The following is a 19,219-nucleotide window of genomic DNA, read 5'->3' as shown; positions in this document are numbered from 1 at the left end:
TTCCAACAATAGTACCAACAACGCATTACATGTATATTTAACGTCAACAACAGCTTCTTCCTTCAAGACCACTCAAGGAAGACTAGAGAAGCATAAATACAGTCCTTGAAAATATTCCCTTAAGTACAGTTATGCAGTACATTCTCTTTAGATGTGCTACTTATAAATTTGAAGTTCAAAAGGCTACATAAATTAAAAAAATAGCCATGCTATTTACAAGAACAATGGAAGAAAGGAGCTGGCTGGACATACAACCTTGACTAAGGTGCATGGAATCTAAAAGATAGCATGTGATTTTCAGAATAAAGAGAGCGATTTTCTGCAGGACAAAGCCTTCTAGAACAGCCTGGCGCTGTTTTGCAGGGACCTCTTTCAACTTTCCTGTACTCTGGAGCACTCCAATAGGATGTAATCCTTGGCCAGCTAAAACCAGGGAAGGGATGAGGAGACTATGTTGAGATCCCGCTCACTGACAGCGGAGAGGTGATGGAGTACCAGCTAGTGAAGGTTAGAGTGAATGTCACATGAAACACCTTGCCACCTCTCATATGAAAGCAATCTACCCTTTAATCTCTAAATCTGGTACACAGAAAAAGGATTTGGAGAGCACTAGGCAACAGTTCAGGACTCTCTCAGGTTTTCAGTTACAAGTTTTGGTGTTTGATTGGTTTTATCCTGATTAAGAAGACAGCAGGTGATGTTTCATCAAAACCAAGGCAGAATTTACCTTCGTTTCAGCATTACTGCTGAATGCTGCATTGATATTTTAATTGCAGGTCCCATGTAAGGCTAAAATAGGTAAATTATTTTCATATTATTTTTCATGAAAATTGTCTTTCTGTAGCACAGCAGAATCAGAATCAGAAAATACATATTTAAAATACTGGAAGCACTTAGTGCAGAGGAGGTTGCTCACCCCTGAGCCCAGTCTTGCTGTGGCTCATGTTGCTATTTAGGGCAATCACACTGGATACATTACAAGAAAGCAACAGCCATCAATTTCTTTTTTGCACAAGGAGCAAACGATGCTTTGAAGTAACCTTCTATTTCTACTGCTTCTGCAATGCCCTGCCTCAGCTAACATCCCATTCCATCACCACCATAATACTTATCATCATCTAATCAGCTAAACCATTTTTCTGTACTGCACATAGCTTGAAATAGTACTAAAAGAAGCAAAAGAATTCACCTAACTGCTTCTTCTGTGGAAAACATCTGAATATTTTTACTCAGTACAATGAACTGAAATAAAATGGCTGCTTCAATCACATACCTTCAGTCAAAGTTTATTATTTGTATGACGTTTTCTTGAGGAATACTAGAGACTAAATAACTGGAAACTAACACAAAGATTCGAGTGACGTAAAAAATAAAGATGAATCAGAGCACCGGTAAAACAATCCAGTTCCTATTCTTCCCCAGGTACAGAAATACTTCAGGTACCACACTCGCCCTAAGCAGAGAACAGAACAATGCTACTCCCAGCATCCAGGAGTATGACCTTTATCTCGTAATTTACTGTGCTCATATGCAAGTTGGGGTCTGTGAGATCACCGATGTGCCTGTGTGCAATGAATTACAGAAGAGGGCTAAGGCTCCCTGGAAGCTTCTTAGTACGCAGCTTGTAAGTAACTAGCCATGTAGAAGTACATAGCTAATCAGTATGTAACTAGCCATGTTTTATAGGAAAACGCTCATGGAAGTGAGATTTTTTCTCACTAAACCCCAGCACAGTCCTGTGCAGTTTTCCACAAACAGCAGGCAATAAAACACCCAGCACATCTTGCAACCCTTGCACTTTTCTATTAGGCATGAATGGCAAAATTAAGAGGGTGCCATTGTTGTTTCGGTCCAGAAATCCTTCATTAAACTGCACGTGCAGAGTTGCTATGCGTTATTTTATTTAACTGCATAACACCATAGAAAAGTTAAGCATAGTACAGGTCTCTCCAGGAAGAGTTAAGCCCCTCAAATCTGATTCAACAAAGGACAGCTGTTGTGTTTTCCCAATAACCAGTTATCAGCCAAAGAAAGAAAATGAAGCTAAGGAAGACAGCAGTGAAAAAAAAAAAGAGGATGAGAGTCACTTAAACCTGGCTGGGTCTGGCTTGCCCACCCTATCGCTGGCGGAGGCTGGGTTTATAATACATTTTACAGGACAAGGCAGCCTAGACACGAAGCTGCAAGTTGAAAGGGACAGCTGAGGAGACAGTGGCACTGCTCTATTAGGTTTGGCAAACTGTTCCGTGATTGAAAAAAGGCATTGAAATGCCAGTAGGGATCAGCCTGACCGTGAATGCTCTGATGTACAGAGCATCCAGTAGACTACTCAAACCTCTACACTTCGTACCAGTCCGGAATCTTCCAACTCGACTGCAGAAAAATCCCGTCTCTTGATGTACCATTTTCCCCTTCTCCATCAAAGTATTCTATCTGAAGTACTTTGGATTGGGATAGAAAATATTTGGATTCTGGACTAAATCCAAAGTATTTTGGACACTGGATTCTATCCAAAGGTCTGATTTTCATCAACCCATGTAATAAATACCTCTTCTCTGTAATCTCATAACAACTCCAGACAACTCATGTTATCTCACCACAAGTAACACAACTTTCCACATCTAAATCAATTACTTCTTTTTTCTGTGCGCCAAGACATGCCATTTAGATTTGTTTTGCAGTCCAGTTTCATTACAATATGCTTAAAAATATTTCATTGGAGAACTATGCAAAACGACACTGAATTGTTTGCCCCCCTTTAGACCCCTCAAACCCCTCCCCCCCTTGGAAAATTTCTCCTTAATTTTCACATGCTGAAAGTATGGTTTCAATTTTTAATGCAACTGTCTCACTTTTCAAAAAAAGTTGCACTTTAGGAAGCCTTTCTGCACACTCAGCTGTTAATGTTTACTTTAACAATTTTCTAGTCAAGCGGTGTAATTGAAAACTTGGTACAAAGTAAAAAGAAACTTAAATTACATACTAATAGTCTGGATTCAGATCTATCACATATGATATGAATACCAATATAACATTTATTTTATTAATAAGGGAGATAAAGCCCATCAAGACAAATTTTGACAGCCTAATGTTGTAGAGATGCTTCATTTCTTATTTCTTACATGAAAACTTTTAAGTGTGCCTAACGATTTCACGTATCACAAAGGCTACTTTGAGGTCTACAATCAACGATTGCCTCTCTGATGTGCAAAACCCAGTGCTTACTTATGGACTGACCAGATCGGGGGTAAAAAGTTTTGCAAACACTTAGAATGTATACAAAACTCTGCTTATAGATACAAATTGCAATCTCATTTCCCAGGCTTTCCTTTCTATCACAGAAACACTTAAAAATACATTCAGAAATTGAAATGCCCTAAATCACAGTCTTGGGGTTTTAGAACTAACAGGAAGCTTTAGCTTCTTAAAAAGCATTATTTTCAAACCAGCAGACTTAAAATGAGTTCTTATTTAGTTATCGCTTCCACATTATTAATCTGTTTAAGTCTATCAAAGCAATTAGTTAGGATTCTCCTGTATCATCCAATTAGATACAAATGTTGCATCAGTTTTTGGGAATGCTTTTCCATTCTGAAAAGAAGTATTCTCTTGCCTAATTAGATTGGTATTGAATACTTTATGAAGCCCTATTTTTAGGCGAGTGATTCAACAAACAAATGTGCCTGAAGTATAAAGGAAACCTTTCTTCCTTCAATCTTATCTCATTGTACTGGTATCCAGGACTATAATACAGCTGTATACATGATATACTCTGGCCTTTCGTTTGAGAAAGACATCTTCATCTTACTCGTAAATACAGAGTATTAAGAATACATTGCAACAACCAGAAAATTGATCTGCACTGAATGACTTAATTAAAATGATACATTTTAAATTGTCCTGGTGCTGCATCAGTTTATACCAGTCCAACTACCTTTGGTATTGAGTTATTGTGAACTGTGTAAAGGACAGTTCTACAGTATACTGCAACCAGCATTATGTATTCCTAATTTATACTACTTTTGATGCTGTAGAACTTTTCAGGATTGGAAAATCCCAACGTAACAACTCTATAAGATGATAGCTATTTGGATTATTTCACTCATAAATAGCAAAAAACCTTCAAGAGCTCAGGCCACTGTACCTGTTTCTACACCCACACTCAATGACCCTTACCAGTAGCCCACTGGATATGCCCCAGTTCAGCCAGCCTTGCTTACCTGCACATGGCCAAACAGAACTCTATTAGTATTTGCTTTCCTCTGCTGCCAGACTAGATGAGCAAAGCAGTCACTTCAGACCTACTATTTAGGAATCTACACTAATAAAACAATAAGGAAAAGATAGTCACTGAGAAAAAGCCTGATTTAAGTTTGGAGATTTTAGCTGATTATTAAAGAGCACAAAATATGAATCTCTTGGGAGTATTGTGGACCACTATGCTGTTAACTGATCAGAAATTGTAACTTTACTTTTGATATCCTTCCTACCAATGTCCACGGTGCAGGTAAAAATTAAGAGTTCATTGAGCTGCACTGTATCCCCTATTTAGGAGATCTAACCGTGCCATTACAGTTATCCAAGCAATGGCTGACCTGGAAAGGAGCACGATTCTTTAGCATTCCTTCTTAGTGCATGTACAGTACCAAACCCCTGAAACTTTCTCAAAGTATGCCTGCCTTTTATACATGTCTATCTGTGCAACTCCCAGAGTTGGGAGCAACTGGGGTTTTCACTTCCAGTGAAAGAACAGAGCAAGTACATTCCTTCAAGAACTCCTCTGTGTACACATGTGCACGTGTACAAACACAGAGCATCCATGAAAGGCTTTTGACAAATAGCAAAATTCAGCTACATGACAGTCCAAAAAGATGGCAGGAAACAAAAGGATTTTCTTTTTAAGCCTCAGCTCTGTCTACTCTAAGAATTTAATAAATACAACAGCCACCCGATATAGCCCATAGAAGAATACAAGAGCACCATAATGCTCTTTCAGGCCTTTCACCACATCAATTTTTTTCTTTACAAGGGAAATAGGTCAGAACTGTGTGCATGTGACACAGGCCTACTCTACTGTCAAAATAATGCAGGCACTCAAGATTTTCAAAAAATTAAGACTAATATTTGGTATGCAATTTAAATCAACAAAGTTACTCTGTAGATAAGAATCATGTCACCATTATCAAAACCTTTGGTAGGGAATATTATGAAAGAGAGTATTACTAACCTATATGTTAATAAGTGAAGAAATGTTATTACATCCACTTTGTCACTTTAGGGGAACTCATATAATGAAAAGAGGAACTTGTATAATATACAACGTCCATCTTCAGCAACCTACCAATCTAAGAAAAGCAAACCTGGACTCAGATGTTTTCTGTCTCTCTCTTTTTTTTTTTCCAATGGCTAAAAGCCATTCATACTTTACTTTTCAGTGGTCTTGTTTCAATCTGCAGGCATAAAGCTTTAACAATCTTACCCAAAATGCTTATTTTGTTATTCTCTGAAACAAGACAGCAAGTAAAGCATTCCACAGCAGAGAACTGCAAAGCAAGGTTCCTAGCTAAGGATTTTGAAGGACCATGTTTCCTATAATATAAAGAGAAATTACACTTGAACTCTTTTGCCTGAAAAACTTTTCTTCAGTTCTTTTTCTTCTTTCTCCACCACACAGTGATGATGCATCGTCACTATGTATCAGTTCTGCAACTTCCGGGAAGGCTACTTCTTCTGGGTCCCCTTTAAGTTTTGTTTTAATAGGAATTTCTGCCTCCTCCAAACCCCATGTTGCCATAAGAAAGGCACAATTCTTAAACTATTCTGATTTCGTTGATGTAATGCTTTTCCATAATTTAGTATTCTGGAACAAACATGAGCAAATCTTAATTCTCTGCGGCCTGAGGTCTCTTTCATGGTTTTAACACCGAAATTTTTCTGTATCATCATTCTGTTAGCTCTCTAAGAGCCTATCAAACTCTAGAGGAGTCTATCAGGGAAAGTTAGCATGACTGCTCGTCAAGAAAAAAAATGACTGCAAAATGTGGAAGAAAAAAAAGCAATTCATGCCTACAGGAGAGAATTCAGACCTTCCAAGACCAACTGCCACAACAGAAGAAGACATTAATATAGAAAAATCCACTTTGTCACAGTGGGATTGCTTTCCCTAACATAACACACAGATTCATTAGGAAATGACCACTGCAGACATTTACATTTGTCCAAAAAAGTGATAAGGAACTTAAAACTAACATAAACTTAAAATTCTAATAGCAGCACAATGATTATTATAGAATGATTTAGCTATAAATATTTTAACGTTTCAGACCAAAGTTAAAACTACTTCAAAAGGAGATCAGAGCACATGAATTAACCAGTAAGAAACTACTTTCCATTCTCATGATTTAGAGCTTCCAAAATTCTGAAATAATTAAATTTATTTTCATAATGGTTTTATAATGAAGATCATATGAATTTCAGGAAAAAATTGATACAGAATGTTCTTAAGGTATCTAATAAACAAATGCAGAAAATAAATAGGTAGTAACTATTTGTAAGTGTTCGGTTCTCTTGACAGCTTTGCTCTATGTTATTGACTTACCGGTTACTAAGGAAATACAAATTTGTGGAAACAGAAATGTTAATTTTACAAGAAAACAGTATTTAAATTTAACTATTTCACAACCTGAATGTAAAAACTCAATTAGATTTTAGATAAGCAGCTTAAAAAGGAAAAAGTCAGACTGCAAAAAATATGGTGAAAGGCTCCAAGCTGCTGGCATTGCAATTACTGGATGAGCCCCAGATCTCCATTAACTTAGCACTGCGATATCAAAAATCAAGCAATAAATGGTAAAAATGAAAATCACACTCCCGTATCTAAAATGCAGAGGTCTTCATAAACTATATAAACCTCCTTTGTATAAGGCACCTTAAGTTCAGGACATGGCAATATTTAAATAATTTGAATAATTCAGACCGAGTTTCTGTGCAAGAGAATGTCAGAAACATAGTAGGATTGCAAATTAAACCTGTAAATTATGCTTTTATGCCAAAGGAATAAGTCACATGACTATGCTATTTTTAGATACATAGATTTTTTTTTTCTCCAAGTGCTGTTTTTTAAATTGTTTACTGAATTATGTATCCCTACTCAGCAATTTCCCTAATGAAAATACTCTTAAGATATTAAAAATATATGGTAACATAAAAATCAGCTATTCAGACACCTTAATGCAAACTCTACAGCCTTATCTGGCATATATATAATAGTGTTTGAGAGCTCGGGCTGCCTCTCTGAAATCCGGTGTGCTACAAACCTGTACAATATGATAGATGAATTGCTGGCATTAGTAGATTATTACTTACTGTCTTTCAGTGATACACTAATTGAATGTGTAAGTATTTGGAGAATTTGGCCCTGCGGTTTTATTTAAGAGACAGACAATTCTGTTTTCTAAAAAAGGACTCAGAAGTTCGAGGATATTTAAAAAAAATAAAACATGGGTGATTTTAATCCTTTTAAATGCTTCCACTCCATGAAAATTATGACAAATATTTCTTTCTTGATACACAAGAGGTCCATGAATTCTAAGTTTAATCATTTTTAAATGAATCTCTATGAAGATTTGTATACATGACCTTTCCATCTACAGCTTTTTATTCCACTTACACTGGTCTGAGTCAGCTGTTTTATGAATATACCATCTGATTGAAAAATAGTCTTTCTCCCCCTCATATTAAAACAACACATTTGGTTTGTTATTTAAGATCGATTAAGTAAGTAATGCACACACAAAGTACTTTTAAATATACTAATTAACAGTAGGGCACAGGAGATATATATATATATATAAATAAAAAAAGCCTGACCTTTTTCCACATTAAGCATTAGATTGAAGGTGGATATGTTCATCTTGTTCATTCCAAGCTGAAAAATAAATAATCAGTTGAAAGAGAAGATAAGCAATAGTAAGCGATGCAGTCCAGACAGGATGTTAAGATTTCAATATGAAATGATTCTTAATTATTTCTTCATATTTATAAACACTTAATCAGAGAGGTTTCCTAGAATATTATTGCTCCTTTGAAATTCTGAAATAACTGTTTCCACACCATATTTTGTACACACTTCATTTCCATAAAACATCATGAGCACAGGAAAAAATTTCTAATATTTAAGAAAAAAATAATGTAAAACTTCTTTTTAAAAAAATCTACTCTACTAAATTTTGATCTGTATTCTGGCAATAAAGATGTTAAAAGTTTTCAACTGTACACACACCACTAGTTTCAAATAAGATTTTGTGCTTCATGAGTGAAAACCTTTCCTGGCTGGCTGTTCCACCTCCTTCACTCGGAGATTTAAGAAAGCCAAGGTATTTTTAGCCTATTAAAATGAGCAAAGTATCTAAACATTAGTATCTGTGTATTTTTGGGTTGAATTTTTATGTAACAATTATCAGACGTATTCACACTGACACCTTAATAAGGACAAATACTGCAGTCTGGCCCCTAGAAAATGAAACATTTGGGGTTTTTTGATAATAAAAAAGCATTCTGTTCTCTACTTCAGTACAGGGGTTGTGAAACTCTCCTTGGAGGTGTTTTGCCATCCAAACACAACATCATTAGGTTTAATGTAGAGCAAGATGGTACCTGGTAATGATGCTCAACTCTATCCTGCCAGGTATCGATGGCTTTGCTCACTTGATGCACTATAAAATGTGATATTACTGCATATGCAATAGACTGCACATATGCTAAGCTGGACAAAAAAGGTTTGATTCTTTTCGGAAGAAACTAAACAAAAGGGTGAGTCACAGTCAAGCTTGACAAGTATAAGATAATTCCACCAGCTCATCAAAAGCAGAGAAAAGAAAAATGAGAGTTAAAGGACCACAGGCACCCAGAAATTAAAACCATGTGTCTCTTTAAGGATGCAGTACATCCAAGAGTTCAATAACAAAGCTCCAAAAAAAGATAAGAACCTAAAACCCACACTACTTCATCCCAATCGAAGGACTATGTGTTGTGCCAGATACTAACTTAAAACGTAAACCAGTTCTTTATTCTCTGAATAGGCTTGAAAAATGTCTCTGGAAATGCAGACAGTAGGGACACAACAGATTTTTAGCATGTTCTGGCACTACACTCCAAAAAGTGAGCTATTGGAAAAAATGCAGGCAAAGAACCATTTAGTCAGCTCTTCATCCCAACTTATTTAAAGCTTAATCAAAAGAAATTCATTTAGCAACACAAATATATTCTGCCACATACCACCCCCCCACCCCCCCTAAACAAAGCCATTAGTGTAATGAACAAATGCCATAAACTCTTGGCAGAAAAATCTAAGAACTATGAATTCAAGCTTACAGACAGGTACGATAGCTCCCCACATTTGTTTTGCATATATTTATTTCTTATGTTACCTTTCAGCCTACCATCTCGATGGAAATCTGAATTCAAGGAATTTAGTGGCAAACTTCCAAAGGCTGCTGAACCTGAATATCACTCCATTTTAAATAAGAGCTTTTCAAAGCATTTTATTTAAGAAAAAATGTCTTTTCGTTCAATTTTTTTTGTAATGAAAACTGCCACACATAAAGAATTTTTTATAAAAATACCACATACCTTAACCCGAAGTATATTATCAGTAATAGAAAAAGTTTGCAGGGAAACAAAACAAAGCTAATCCCACAATTAAGTTGACAGAATTACAGAAACCGAGGCGCTGAAGAGGGATCACAGGAGAGCAATCTGCTCAGCCCACTGCCAGTGGTGGAAGGTCAAAATTACCAAGATCTGTCTCTGAAAGCTGCTTGATGCATTTTTTTTTTTTTCACATTTCCCATCACAGATTTCATGACAGTTATAGGTAAAATATCCCAGTTTTTCATCCATATTTGCAGTCAGTTATGAGGTAAAACAAAAAAGCTTGGACTGTTTCCCTTTACATCTATCCTAGATTATCCTTTGTGCAAATTGAATTTATTATTATTTTTTTAAATCTACAGAGCAACTGCCACCATTGCTTTTATAAAAACCTCTTATCTTTTTAAAGCCTTATGCCCATCCTACAGTGTTCTCTTTTTTCCTAGAATAAACAAACCCAATCCTTTCAGCTGTTCTTTAACAGTCCTGCTTTCTAAATCTGTCACTAGCTTGTTGCTCTGCTTTGCCGCCTTCTGGCTAATACAAATTTTTTTAAAGGGCAGTGGCCAGTACCACAAAACACAAAACATTCTACCTAAAGGTCTCACTGACAGTGAACATATACTGAGTCTCGTGTCAGACACTGCAAAAATCTCCAGTGCTCTAGGAATGAACATTTGTGATTCCCCCCCCGCCGCCCCCCCCCGCCAAGCTCTCCAATTGTCTTCCTCTTACAGAGGGAACATGCAAAGGAAATTCAGAAGTTTCTGAAAACGTTCTTATTTTTAATGCATTTTCTCAAGCAAAACATGAGTACAGAAAGTAAGAGATGTTTTTCAGGAGCAAAGAGATACTTATGGAAGAAGAAGCTCAAGAAGAGAAGGTTTAGGGGAGATCTTACTGCTGTTTTGAACCAGCTAACATGTGGTGAAGGAGAAGATTGAGCCAGAATCTGCTCTGTTGTCCACAGAAGAACGAGCAGCAGAAACATGTGCAATGCGGAAACTTTTGAATACATATTAGGAAAATTAAGGCTCTGGGGGACATCTTCTCAATGTGTATGAATACCTGAAAGAAGGGTGCAAAGAAGATGGGGCCGGGCTCTTTTCAGTGGATCCAGTAATAGGAAAAGGCTGCCCAGAGAGGTTATGGAGTCTCCTTCTCTGGAGACGTTCAAAACCCACCTGGATGCGGCTCTGCACGCTGCTCTAGGAGAGCCTGCTTTAGCTGGGGGCTGCACTAGGTGATCTCCAGAGGTGCCTCCCCACCCTGGCCATTCTGGGATTCTGCAACAGCAGGTAGCAGGCACAGATGGAAACAGGAGGTTTCATCAGAGCATCAGGAAATACTTTTTTTACTGTGAGGGTGACAGAGCACTGGCATGGGTTGCCTAGAGAGGTGGTGGAGTCTCCATCTGCAGATGTATTCAAACACTGTCTGGACGTGATCCTGGACAACCTGCTCTAGGTGACCTTGCCTGACCAGAGGGGTTGAACAAGATGACCTCCAGAGGCTCCTTCCAACCTCAGCTGTTCCGTGTGATCTCTAGATGCCCCTTGCAACCAGTATCTTTCTATGGTTACACGATAATTCTGTCTCATGACATCCCCAGCTACTGGTTTTGATAACTTCAACGTGAAACATTACACAGTGCTTCAGAAATACAAGCGTATACATCTTTTCACCCAACATTATGGATAAAAGAATCCCTTCTCTTACACACTCAGCAATTCACTTATCTCACAATCCAGTTTTTCTTACAGACACTTGTCTTAGAACCTGTTCACATTGCAGGTTCACCAAATTAAATTACAACATGAGAATAACATACATCCTCCTTTGAATGCCATCAAATCTGAAAGCCTGCTTTTTAGAATTTAGAATATTAAGTATGGAAGCCAGAAAAGCAAATAATTTTAAATATAGCTATGTTAGGTTCCATAGGAACAATTTACAAATGCAAAAGAAAAAAACCCCAAATATTTCCCAAATTTGCATAAAATCCTACCAAAGAAGACTACTCTTCTGTTAGCTCTCTCTACTGAAAGGGACAGCTCTCCAAAAAAAGAGATTCAAAAGGAGTTGCAAACATCAAGTATTCTGTGGGAATACCATATCTATTGGTTCAGAGGTGATCAGACAGAATTCTGTATTTTCTCTGAAGAAGTGCTGATAAGAATAAAAATGTTTAAACCCCTTATTTTGATGCAACAAATATAGTAGAGATACTACATTGACTCATTAAGATGTCCAAACAATCGACTGCAGATCAACATAATTTTATTTAAAAATAAAACCACACACATTTCTTCAACTGGGGCACTTCAGATTAGGGATCTCTTCAGTCTTTTCTGGAGGGATTTAAAAAAGCTTTGGAGAAATCTTAAAGCTATGGAATTAGCCTGGTATTTATAGCTCAGTTTCCTAGCATGTTGTTTGAGCTTCCTAGGACGTTCTTTTTCTCTATCTGCTGGTTGTTGACATGGTATAACCTTATGAAAACATGTAAGAATAAAAGCATTTCATTTTATATTTTACTGTAAAGTTCTGGCTTCATCTCAGGACAAGGCAGCTATACTTTCCTACTACAATATAATCTAGGTCAAGAATGGTGCTGCATATTTTCTGATACAGATAACTGGAGTTCTATTGTTTAATTATGTCAAAATATATTACTACCAACTATGACTAATACTCCATATGAATCACACTGTCACAAACCGGTAATTTTCTTACCGTTAAAATACTGTGCTTCATATGCTGTTTCAATACAATCTGTTAAATCTAGGTCAAGAGTGTTTTTTTCTTCTTTGTTCTGTTATCAAAAAGGTCCACGTATGGGTGCACTGTCTATCGTGTACAAAGATATGAATTGCTAAATTGTTTACTTTTCTACTTCAGCACCATTAAATGTTGGAAGATGTCTGCGGTTCTTCTGTTTAATTTTTTTCAGTATTGGCTCAAATCTTTTGTATTATGCTACTTGAAATACATCTTCTAACAAACTTTACTACCACAGCATAAAACTATCAAAAAATAAAAAGTTTCTCAGCTTAATAAATGCACCGATTTATTTTGAATACTTACCTACATTACTTCTCATGGTCTTGCTTCTAGTTACCTTGGGGATCTTTAGGCTTCTTAAAATTCTTGATGCGCTTTCAGCTTTGCTTTAGACAGTCTCCTGTTTGGATCTCGGTAATGGGCTATGTCCATTGAGGCTGGCTCTTTGTCTTACTACACCCCTCATCTGAGGAACTCTTGCACCCCACGTTACATCTGTTGAGACAGTTGCATTATTTCAATTAAAGAATGAACCACATTTTTATTTCACTTGATTGCTTCGTAAGCCCTTATTCAATTACTTTGTAGTATAAACTTATAAACCGTAATAATATTTGCTTTTAAAGAAGGGTAGGATGGCTCTGACTGGAACTGATAAGAAATGTACCTTTTACTACATTATGGTAGTTCACTGTCCAGAAGAGAGAGTAATTTCTGTAAAAATGAGTAGATGGGTTTTTATGATAGAACTAGTATGCATACATAAAAGGTCACTTCTTCAGACAACTTGAGTTGTACTGATGCATGCTAAAAACCTTTGACTACAGAGGCAAAATTCTAGGCTTTGCAGTTACACTACTGCAAATGGCCTTGGTTATGTAAAAGTTTCCACCAGCACTGCTGATGAGCTATTAAATGTGTCTTTTGCACAGGTACACGGAACCGGTGAACCCCCAGCTGAAACAGAACCTGGGTTATTCCATAACATCTGCCTGTTACTGAGCCATTTATTTCCGAATCATCAGCTAAATGTTCCTGCAGCCCTCCACCGGCTGAGTTAGTTAAGCTTTGATTACGCCCATTTCAATTTCTCTGACACTGAAAGGAGTTAGCAGTCTTTGCACAACTTTAAGTCAGTTAATCAGTTCTTTTACAGGTAAAATGGATTGGATCCCATTACGTTAAAGGCATATCCAAAAGAGTTAACTGTAAGACTTTAAAACAAAAAAGTTGCAGATAGGCCACACAAATAGGGTATAAGCACATCAGCCACATAAAGTACATTAGCTACAAACACCAAATACAGCATTTAGTATGATTATTAAAATATCTTACTTAAGTTCGTAAGCAAAACCTTTTTGCTCTCTCATTAACTTTATTAGTAACACTAATTAACTGAGTTGATCAGCATCTTCCCAATTTAAGGGCAAAATCTGGGCACAGCATTTTGTAAAAATGTGTACGAAAGAGTCCTGGTTGTTTGGGACTGCATTTACCAACCCCATAGAGCTTTTTGTTACTAGTTTTTTCATATGCAAACTACTTAGAAGAAAAATTAACTTGCCTAAATTCTTCTCCAACCAATACCACTCTGAAAATCATGCTCCTATAAAATTAGGAATACATGTTCAGATTTTCTTAAAGACTGGAGCACCAGAAAGCTTCCATGTTTAAACACCATACATTTAATGCTTCTGAATGGTACAAGACTTACCTGTTCTTAATACTGCATGTTTTTATGTACCTAGATTAATAACAAGGTACATCTAGCTCATAGATATTATTAAGATGATTAAAATAAAACCAAAATAGAACACATGTAGCAACAAAATCAATATTATTACTATTAGTAAAATAAAACCTCTTCCCAGTAGTTGAAAGGGTTAAACAACTTTGTTGAACAGCCCAAATCCTAAGTTTATAAATACAAGGAGCCATAGGGCTCTAAATACTGAATTTATACGACTAGAAAAAAACCACTTGCATTTTAGCAAGTGGAGAAATGGAGCATTCAGTGGACAGAGCTGCAGGAAAGGTTATGTCCTGACAAAGTCAGACAGACTGTGAAAGGAGAACAATAAAAATCTCATAAGAGTTTGAGACACACTGAACTTTCTCCTGTGAAGTGTCCACAGGACCCACAAGGTTAGGCTCTTACCAATGAGCTTTAGCTACTAGCTTCAGCTTATTGAGCAACTGAATGCCAATGTTCTCTAAATTACTCCAGAAATTCCAAATCTTAAAATCCAACATATAAATGGTGTAATTTAAATACAAGAATTTCTTCTTCCATTGCAGGAATGACAGAAATTCTTAACTTCTTTCCACTGTATATAAGCTGCATGAAATGATTCAAGGAATGAACATTTTTACGCAGGTTATTCATAAAATTAGAGATAAAGAAGTATCCATGGTTTCACAACACAGCTTATTTTTACAGTAACAAAACAAATAGATGGTATAATGTACCACTAAAGAATCTGCATACAAATATATTTCAGATAGTAATTTAACTATGGATATTATATTCTTCATATAAAATTATTTATTAATGTTTAAGCACATTGAAAGGTATTGATAAGAGACATTTTTATGAAGAACTTCCCTTGTGCATATAATGCTAAACACAGTAAACACTGTAAAACTAATTTACTGGAAACCATTTCAATAGATGGATGAAATAGCCCAAGAATGAAACCTAAGTCACACTAAGGCTTAAAATAACTAGGTCATGTGGACAGTACCAAGGACTGAAGTAGCACCAGTAAAAGAAGCTCCTAATAAAGGCCTTGAGAAATCTATAAGAAAGCATTATTAAAATGAATTCAAACAAAGAACCTGATTTTTTTAAACTTATCTAAATAAAATAGCAATAATAAGTTAATGATAAAAATTGTCCATACTGAGCATACGGAAATGGAAACATGTAAGCAAAGCTGTAATTAAAGTCTCTGCTGAAAAAACAGATACTGCCTTAATGATGCATATGCCACTTACAAACTTACTAGCATCAAAATACTAGTACCACAGAGATCGATGACCAGCTACAGAACAGAGTTTTACAAACACTAAGCATAGACTACCGGTAATAATCAAAAGGCTCCTATATGGTGAGCCAAGAGAATTTCTGTGGCTAATTCAATAGGCTCTGCACTGCTTTTCCCCTCCTGAAACTCTTGTTCTCATTCTCTTTTTAACCAGCCTTCCTATCTTTCTTTGCCCATTAGAAACTACCAGGTTTTGTGAAAAGGAATTAAAAATAAGTGTCTGTAAAAAAACCTGCAACATATTTTTTTTTTCAACTAAAAACCCGACACTTGACATTGAAAAAAAAGCACTTAAATTTCTGAAGTTGGCTATTTAATCTAAGAAGATGATTGTGACGGACTGCCCTGTTATTAAACAGCACTGCGCTGTGTGTGAAATGACCAGTTTATCATTCAGAGGTAAGTACAGGACTTAACACAGTTACTACAGCGTGTTTATTTGTCGATCACGTACACATCTGTAATGATCAACTTCCCAATGAGTTCTCACCAAGTTGCAGGAATCTACTGGTGAATGCGATGCTGGGGAAGAGACATCTGTTTTTCCAGTGCATGTACTGCCTCGTTTGCTTTGTGAGCTTTCTATTTACATAACAAGTCTGTGCTAACGGATTAAAAAATCCTGTCCCCATCTAATCTCTTAAGATACATAAAATATTCTTACAACTATGGTATCTGATGTATCTAAAATTAAAGATACTCTACTTTTCGTAAGAAAAAATGAAAAATACCAAAAAATGACCTTCCAGTAACAGGAAAAAAACTCGGTAACTTTTCAACCGTGTTGAAAAGTAAGTCTATAAGTAAGTAGAGAAAGAGAATGGCAGTCAGCCAGCTTTCCTTTTTCTTCAGGTAGGTTTTAAATATATTTCTTCTAAACAAATCAACTTGATTATTGGCTGTTTCTTAGGTTATTCTTCTCATTTACCCTGTAGCATAACTGAAAAACACTCCAGAAGAGTTAATTCCAAATCAGAGCCATGGGCACCATCCTGGAAAATATTGGAAAAAACTTAAGAGACCTGTTTATAAGCATGCGGTCTGACTTTGCCTATTTTATTTTCAAGAATTGCTATTTTTATTTTTTTAAGTGGAAAAGTCACACAAAATCATATTTAGTAATTGCATCGTCTTGCATAATACTGAAAACAAATGCAGTATCATTAATTTCTAGTGGTGGCACTACATTACCACCAGATAAACAACACTGCCTATAACACCAGCCTACTAAAAGCCCACCATTATTTTCTGACGCATCAAATAAAACAGAAGAAACAATCTTAACATTTGAAATCACTGTGTTTACAATCCATATATATGCGACAGGAAGAGTGGCGAAGTGAGAACTCACCTACCTCAAATCAGGAAGGCTGGTGGAGGTAATCCACCAGGTATTGGTGGGTCTCTGAATTTTTGGGAAGAATTAAGTGCTGTTTCTTCAAGTCTTTCTGTTTCTTTGCCCGTTTTCTTGTGATAAAGCCTCTTCTCCCTGCAATAAAACACATGTTGCACTAAAACAAGATCTGCAGAAGGACAGGGTACCAATACCCGCGCTTCACGCAGACTGCACGGGTTCTCTAACAGACTGCTGCGCCGCACTGAAACGGCAGGCGCGTTCAGAAAAGCAAACAGTGAACAAAACCGGGGAGTTTACCCAGGCGCTCTCAGTAGTCAGCGAAAAAAGGTAGAGTCCAAAGTGTAATTTAAAATAATCTAAGCTGATCCTAACCAGAGCTATATTCGGAACTGCCCTCTAGAAGGATCTCTCCTTCTTTGTTGACCGTAAACGCAAAATCAGAGGGACACCATACTGACAAGGGCAGGCTCCAGCTCCGGCCATACCCTCCACTGCTTTACACTTGTACAGAATTTAAGGCTATAGAAATAGAGCCCACTCAGCTGGAAAATGGCTAAAAACATTTTTTAATGAGATATTCTTGAGAAAATCTCACAATAAAACTTCAGAGATCTAAAATAGTCAGAAAGATGCCCAGTTCTGCTTAAATATATAACTAATTTATATACAAACCTCCCTCTATATATACACTCACACACATACACATATACATTAACATAAAAAACCAAAGCAGCTTAGATAGCATTAAAAGTAGATTTTAGACTTGCAGGCATCTTTCCCTAAAATGCCTTGCAGATTTTCCCCCTAAAAGAGGCACAGCTAGAACTAATTCTGTGACTTGAACATGTGATGGAGAATCATGAGCTCAGCCTAAACAGAACCTGTTATTTCATTTTATTTGTATAACCTGCACAAAACAGTTGGTGAAAATATCTTTGCATGATTACGCTTGGACTAATTACAGGGATCACAGGGTTTTCAGGTTTCTCCAGCGTAGACCTGGAAGCTCGATCAATCCAGAAGACCTGGCTGAAATGAGGGCTCTGCTAGCTCCTCAGCAGAAAGCTTGAAAACTATGGGGACACCAGAGGTTTTCCTTGCTTCTTCATTTTCCCGGAATTTGGGACTGTTCTTCAGGAGGAAATCCCCAAGGTGTAGCCCCTTACTCATGACAGAGTGCAGAACTCAACCCTCAGCTAAAGAGCTCCTCCAGCTCCAGGCCAGGCGCTGCAGCTGGATGCTGCTCCCTCTCCTCTGCAGAGGCTAACACTGGTCCAGTGAATCAGATAAGGGAGCCGATTTGTGTTATTTTTGCGGGATTAGTCTTAACCTAGATCAGTTCCCTAATCTCTGTGCCTGGAGGAATGCTTGTGCCGGACTAGATGCTTAGGAAGGAGCGGCATGTGTACAGGAACGAGTAACTTGAAGTGGAAAGAGCAGCAGTGAATGTGGCTTATGCCAGTCCAAAGTGCTTGGAGAAATTCAGTATGTTTGTTCATTTATTTTATTTTAGAGTACCGCAGTATTGAAAATACCTTTTCACCTCCTGTTTTCATAGGAGGCACTCAGTATACTTCATTGTTTAAATAAAAGTAGTATTTAGCTGCCTACGTATTCAAAATGTACGATCCTAATTCTAAATCAACTGCTATAGTACAAGAGCAGGTAGGCCTGTCTCAAAAAATCTGTTCTGAGGACCTGACTAAAGTCGTCATGAAGCTGTTGGAAATAATAATCTTGCTTCCTTACTGATTAGAATTCACATCTATTAGCTGAATATTTGCTAGACAGGGTATCTAGAGAAAATGAAGTTAGAACCTAACAGATGGCATAAGAAAAAAAGAAGCACATATCCTACCTTCCAAGACTACCTTTGCATGAACATATGGCCTTTTCCAAGGGTACTGTTCTTTTTGTATGACAACAAGTTGGCCATATTAATATAACTTCAAAAATGCATTTTAACTGCCTAACAACACAATATACCAAGTGAAAAATATGAAAGCTAGGAGAAATAGAGTAATAACAGGCAGGTCTTTCAGAGAAGCTAATTCAAAAATTAGCTATAGCTGTAAGGCTAACATACTAACACATTTGTTTTACTTGTGTGATATATAGCTATAAGGCTAACATACTAACATATTTGTTTTACGTATGTGATATATAGCTATAAGGCTAACATACTAACATTTTTCACAGATTTGGCAACGGTGTCATTTGAGTCGATGTAGCTTTGAACAGAGAAGATGTAAGAAAGAATAATATTTTTTTTTGTCTCCAGTTACAAGTGGGAAAAAAAAGAAATGGAGTTTTAATTTGCAAGAGGAGAAGATCAGAGACGTCAGTTTAGTCAATAGTCTCAATGCTATAAATCCTGCAT

The 19,219-nt window shown here is 36.8% G+C and overlaps 1 protein-coding gene across 15 annotated transcripts in view; it reads right to left on the bottom strand.

The window, feature by feature from the left end:
- Positions 1-19,219, bottom strand: part of MBD5 (methyl-CpG binding domain protein 5) — a 176,059-nt gene that overhangs the window by 77,192 nt on the left and 79,648 nt on the right. For 14 of the 15 annotated variants that reach the window (XR_013930136.1, XR_013930137.1, XR_013930138.1 and 11 more), the window contains exons 3-5: positions 16,838-16,971; positions 12,739-12,930; positions 7,870-7,927 (exon numbers count right to left, since the gene is read on the bottom strand). The gene's annotated coding sequence lies outside the window, so the exon portion shown is untranslated. Of the gene's footprint in view, positions 1-7,869; positions 7,928-12,738; positions 12,931-16,833; positions 16,972-19,219 lie in introns of all 15 variants that reach the window. The other variant, XM_080400051.1, reaches the window with a different exon arrangement.

Source organism: Falco punctatus (genome assembly GCF_963210335.1).
Source record: "Falco punctatus genome assembly, chromosome: 8".
NCBI lineage: Eukaryota > Metazoa > Chordata > Aves > Falconiformes > Falconidae > Falco > Falco punctatus.
The sequence above is the reverse complement of the archived record's forward strand: the minus strand, read 5'-3'. Positions and strand labels throughout refer to the sequence as shown.